General features: G+C 28.4%; 4 non-coding genes across 4 annotated transcripts; 2 read left to right on the top strand and 2 right to left on the bottom strand.

Moving 5' to 3' along the window:
- Nucleotides 1-354: 354 nt before the first annotated feature.
- TRNAT-GGU (transfer RNA threonine (anticodon GGU)) lies at nt 355-426 on the bottom strand. The gene has a single exon. It is a non-coding gene; the product is annotated as a tRNA-Thr (tRNA).
- Nucleotides 427-1,367: 941 nt separating this feature from the next.
- TRNAY-GUA (transfer RNA tyrosine (anticodon GUA)) lies at nt 1,368-1,451 on the top strand. Its single transcript has one exon. It is a non-coding gene; the product is annotated as a tRNA-Tyr (tRNA).
- Nucleotides 1,452-1,908: 457 nt separating this feature from the next.
- On the top strand, nt 1,909-1,982 carry TRNAD-GUC (transfer RNA aspartic acid (anticodon GUC)). Its single transcript has one exon. It is a non-coding gene; the product is annotated as a tRNA-Asp (tRNA).
- A 2,145-nt stretch (nt 1,983-4,127) lies between these two features.
- TRNAC-GCA (transfer RNA cysteine (anticodon GCA)) lies at nt 4,128-4,198 on the bottom strand. Its single transcript has one exon. It is a non-coding gene; the product is annotated as a tRNA-Cys (tRNA).
- Nucleotides 4,199-5,521: the final 1,323 nt, after the last annotated feature.

Below are 5,521 nucleotides of genomic sequence, written 5' to 3'. Positions count from 1 at the left end.
TTGAAATTCGTATTAAGGCCCTTCTGAGTAAAGAAAAGGCATAACCTTTTTTCTTAGTTCAGAAACAAGAAGATTTCATTGGAAATATTCAGAGATTCTTAGGGAGTCTAAACGAAAAAAGTCTTAAAAAGAAAAAAAATTGTTCGAATTGAATCTTTATCAAATTTGAATATCAGAATAGTAGATATAAATATAATTCAACGGGTTAGGTCCACTTACTTTTTTTTATTTTTCCATTATTGAATTTTACACTTTTTCTTTTTTATTACAAATAGAAACTTTTTCAAAATATCAAGAATCTTTTTATTCTTCCTTCAAATAGAAAGACTATTGCTTTTGAAAAAAAAAGTAAAAAGCCCCTTATCGGATTTGAACCGATGACTTACGCCTTACCATGGCGTTACTCTACCACTGAGTTAAAAGGGCCCTTTTTCTTTCTTTCAATTTCTAAATAAGGAACTAGCATGACTAGTACATATATTTGTTACTGTGTATACTTATTCTATAAATTTATATAAATTATTTCTATAAATTTATATAAATTATATAAATTAAATGATATAAATGGGATTAGAATACATGTACATCAATATCTATTATTTGTATAATGACTCATCAAAGAACAAAAAATTGGATTTACCTAGTGAATAGAATATAGTTAAAAAAAAGAATTGATTAAGATTGGATTTGATCCATATCAAATATATTATTTCAAAATGGATTCTTGAAGTCATTCTAATCATAACACTAAATTCTTTTTATTGATACATAAATGTACTCACAAAATAAAATATTTCATCGAAACATTGATAAAATCGAATCATTGATAAAATGGATTCAATATGTTCTGTCCCTAAACCAAATTTTTATTTTTTTATTGAAAAATTCTATTTTCCAAAGTTTTTTTTCTTAGTATTAGATATAAATCTACCTATCGAATCTTAGTATTAGTAATAAATGATAGAAATGAAGTTTTAACCTCTCGTCCTTTGCAACAAACGAATCATTCCTGTGAAGAATTTTCTCTTTATTGGAACATTACTTCTTTTTTTTTCTTATTATGACTGGAATAAAAAAATTTAGAAATATAAATGATTAATAAAAAATTTCTATGGAATTATGAAAGAACGAAAAATATTTTTTTTTATCGAATCATATCATTATATTGACAATTGCAAAAAACTGTTCATACTATGAACGTAGTATAATGGCGGTCGGGCAAGTATGCCCCCATCGTCTAGTGGTTCAGGACATCTCTCTTTCAAGGAGGCAGCGGGGATTCGACTTCCCCTGGGGGTAGGGTGTTACGAAAGGAAGTTGATCAAAAATTTTCAATAAAAACTGAAATGTATTCTTCCTATTGTGCTGGGTCGATGCCCGAGCGGTTAATGGGGACGGACTGTAAATTCGTTGGCAATATGTCTACGCTGGTTCAAATCCAGCTCGGCCCAAGAATTTGCCGATCCACTATGAAATTCTATAACCCATTTATAGTTCTCTGGAAATGACTGATGTGCTATGATACGGAAGAATCAAAATATTAAACATATCTAAGGTTATTTCTTTTTTTTCTGTATTCCATATTTCTTTCCACAAATTCAAAATCTTGTTAATAATCGGTATTCATGTCAAGATCTGTAAGTAGAAAATATAAGGAAAAATTGAAAAAAAAAATATTTTTTTTTCATTGATTCAATTTTCAATCGATTTGTTAATAGAATAAGAATAAGAAACGGATTACGAGTAATTTGTGTCGATCTCACTAAAGTGGATATCGATATACATATCAATATATAAAAAAATGCGCTTTTTTCATTTACAACAAAAAGGTTCGAATCCGAAATAGAAAAAGAAAAGGTTTGACAGAAACGGTCCGTAAAAATATTTATACAGTACACCCCTTTCCCTGGGATTGTAGTTCAATTGGTCAGAGCACCGCCCTGTCAAGGCGGAAGCTGCGGGTTCGAGCCCCGTCAATCCCGTTGGATATAAATCCAAAAAAATAAAAAATAAATTCCTTTTTTGTGTATTTGTAGGGAATCAAATTGATAAACAAAATTTTATTTGGGGCCCCCCCCTGCTTTTTCATTTGTTTCGCCGAAAAAGGAAGGAAAGGGATTTTGGACTTTCATCAAGAATAAATGTTTTTTTGTTTTATTTAGTATGGATAAAAGATCTTCCTATGTTATACTATTTCATGAGTTGATTTGATAGCTCAGATTTTGTGATTCATGATATTGATCCGATTTGATATCATTGAAATCCAATTTATACCATTGTTGAAAGATTGAACATTTCTATGGGATTAAATCCCGAATTTTTTTTTTAGAAATTTAAGAGAAATAGAACATAATAAAGATTATGGAAGTAAATATTCTCGCATTTATTGCTACTGCACTGTTTATTCTAGTTCCTACTGCTTTTTTACTTATAATTTATGTAAAAACGGTAAGTAAAAGTGACTAATTTCACTGAAATATGATTTCTTCATTTTTATGAATGATTTAAAAAAATGATCGTACAATCAGCGTAATCCAGATAGTAGAAATCAATTTGATTTCTACTATCTGAGAATTGCGTCCAATTTTTTTTTTCAGATTCTTTTTACAAACAATTCCGGTATCTTAGGAAAAAAAGGGGGTAAAAAAACAGGAATGGTTATTACACGGTCCGCCATTTTCCATATATATATATATCTATATAACCAGGTTAAGCGTCAGTTCATCGAAATAGAAATTTTAAGAAAAATTTGATTGGAATAGGAATCCATTTCTTCTTCTTTTTGATTCCCTTGTTTTTCTCAAAATAGGAATATGGGAATAATGAAAATATTTGTTTGATTGAAAGAGTATTTTCAATTCCTATAAGATACATAGAATACATTACACTACTAAAATATAATAGAATCAAGATAGATTTTCTATTTGAACTCAATTAATTAGTATTAGTTTAAATGAAATATTTTCATTCAATAGTTTCGAAATTCAAAAATTCAGGTAGAAATCAACAAGGTTACTTGGATCCCTTAACTCAATTTTTAGTATCCCTATAGCCCACTTCTTCCCCATACTACGAGGGAAAGGGAAAATGAAAAAACTACCATTAAAGCAGCCCAAGCAATACTTACTATATCCATGTAAATTTTGTCTCCTATCTCTATAAATATGAAGGAACTATTTCATTATTTTTTCAAATTTTTTATTCTATTCTTTTTTTTGTATTATTCGCTAAAAATACTATACTATAATAGTGGAATTGCTATTACAGAGTCAAAAAAAGGATTCTGGGCTAACATCATTCACGAAAAACAAGAATTCATTCTATTTATTAGTTATTAGAACATCTAAAAAGTTTTTTTTGATTATTTTTAGTAAAATCATAAAACATTAAACATAAAAAAATTATAGGAAGTTATAAGTCAATGAATGTTACTACCAGGTGGGAATATTAAGATTTCTCTTTTATCATTTCCTTAAGGATTTCATAAAAAAAGAATCAAGACAGATTCATTTGCATACTTATACTCTTCTTTCTATTTGAAATAGTCCCTTAAATGTCTCCCAATTCGTTCTCTAAAATAATTAAAAAAACTTTTTTTCTTTTCTATTCGATTTTAGAATCAAAACTTTTTAATTTTATTAGAATATAGAATATGAAAATCTAAAGAATACTTTTTTTGAATATTACGAAAGCGAATTAGCTAAATTAAAGCTATTAAATAGAATTGATCTAAATAAATAATATTGATAAAATGTGGAAGCACTCATAAACTTTAAATTAGTCTGTATAGAAGGTTTTTCTTCTGCCTTTTCTCTACCTAAAAATGGACTTTCCTATCCGACTTATTCTTAATCCAATCTAATAAAAGACCCAGTCAGGAGACAGACACTACAATAGTTGTGTAGTGAACGAACTATCATTTCTAAATTTATGGATTCCTTTTCACTACTAGAATCTTTCCTTGAATTCGAGACAAAAATATTTACAACATTTTTTAAGCTACTGATGCTTATAATTTCGAATCAAACGCAATTCTCAAGACTCCTTTTCCCTCGCTTGCTTCTGTTGGAAAAAAAGTTTTCTAAAAAAACGTAATATAATCTTTCATTTACAGTTTCTTATCGATCAGGCGACACCCGGATTTGAACTGGGGAAAAAGGATTTGCAGTCCCCCGCCTTACCACTCGGCCATGCCGCCAATAAAAATATAGATATGAAGTTTTTGAGAATACTCCCCCCCTTTTCTTTCTATTGAAAAATTGAAAAACAATCTTGAGACAAATCGCAACCGTTAACTATTCTTTTATGAATTATTCTTGAATATTTGAATAGAAATTTTTTTTTCTTAATGAGATCAGAAAATAAAAATTGATACATAACCAATCAATATTGCTTTTTTTTTTAACTTTGTTCATTCTAATTATAACAGCAACTTTCAATATATGTAAACCCTAGAATATCAATTTGATCTGTTACACAGATATTATCTAATCGAGTATCTTATCCATATCTATATAGATATAGAATACCAATACTATACGGTATTTTCAAGAAATTATCGTGCTTATTCTTTTTTTACAATTTTCAATAGAAAATTTGTAAAAATTCACACAACATGTTATGTGTTTGTTATCCTGAACAAATATGACTGCAATAAAGTTAGAGACAGATCTATAGCTGCAGTTAAATATATGCATGTTTCAAAAATACAAGCCTTATTACATTACACATAACATACTCTAATCATATTCTCCCCAATTCTCTCCAAAATACTTCACTTCAAAATATATCTTTTCTTGACAATTTCGAATGGATTTTTTTTTGTATCCAATTGAATTTGAATATGTAATATCATAATAATGATAGAAATGAAATGCATTTTTTTAGATTCCTAAAAAAAATATTGAAATGCCCGTAGAAATTTCCAATCCTTTTTTAGATTAGACTTTCGATTCTATCTGTTTGTTTTGTTGCAAATTCCTTCGAAGTTGAGTATCAAATTCTAATATTTCTTTCTCTTTTCATAATAGGTATTTCATACACTAAGAAATATTTGATACACGGGATTAGGTAAGATTTCATGTAATTCAGTATAAAGAATAGAAATTCCAATATTGCTAAATGGATTCATGTGATTTGATGAAGCATGACAGCAAATCGTGGAATATTTTTCGATAAAATTCACGGGGAAATTGAAAATGCTTGGGAGTGAAAATGAAGAAATGTCTACACTACCTGGATTGAATCAGATACAATTTGAAGGGTTTTGTAGGTTCATTGATCGGGGCTTAACAGAAGGGCTTTTTAAGTTTCCAAAAATTGAGGATACAGATCAAGAAATTGAATTTCAATTATTTGCCGAAACATATCAATTATTAGAACCCTTGATAAACGAAAAAGATGCTGTATATGAATCACTTACATATTCTGCTGAATTATATATATCCGCGGGATTAATTTGGAAAAGTAGTAGAGATATACAAAAACAAACTATTTTTGTTGGAAATATTCCTCTAATGAA

Source organism: Vigna unguiculata, unplaced genomic scaffold (genome assembly GCF_037176805.1).
Source record: "Vigna unguiculata cultivar grain cowpea cultivar isolate G323 ecotype 2 unplaced genomic scaffold, ASM3717680v1 ptg000211l, whole genome shotgun sequence".
NCBI classification, from domain to species: Eukaryota; Viridiplantae; Streptophyta; class Magnoliopsida; order Fabales; family Fabaceae; genus Vigna; species Vigna unguiculata.
The sequence above is the reverse complement of the archived record's forward strand: the minus strand, read 5'-3'. Positions and strand labels throughout refer to the sequence as shown.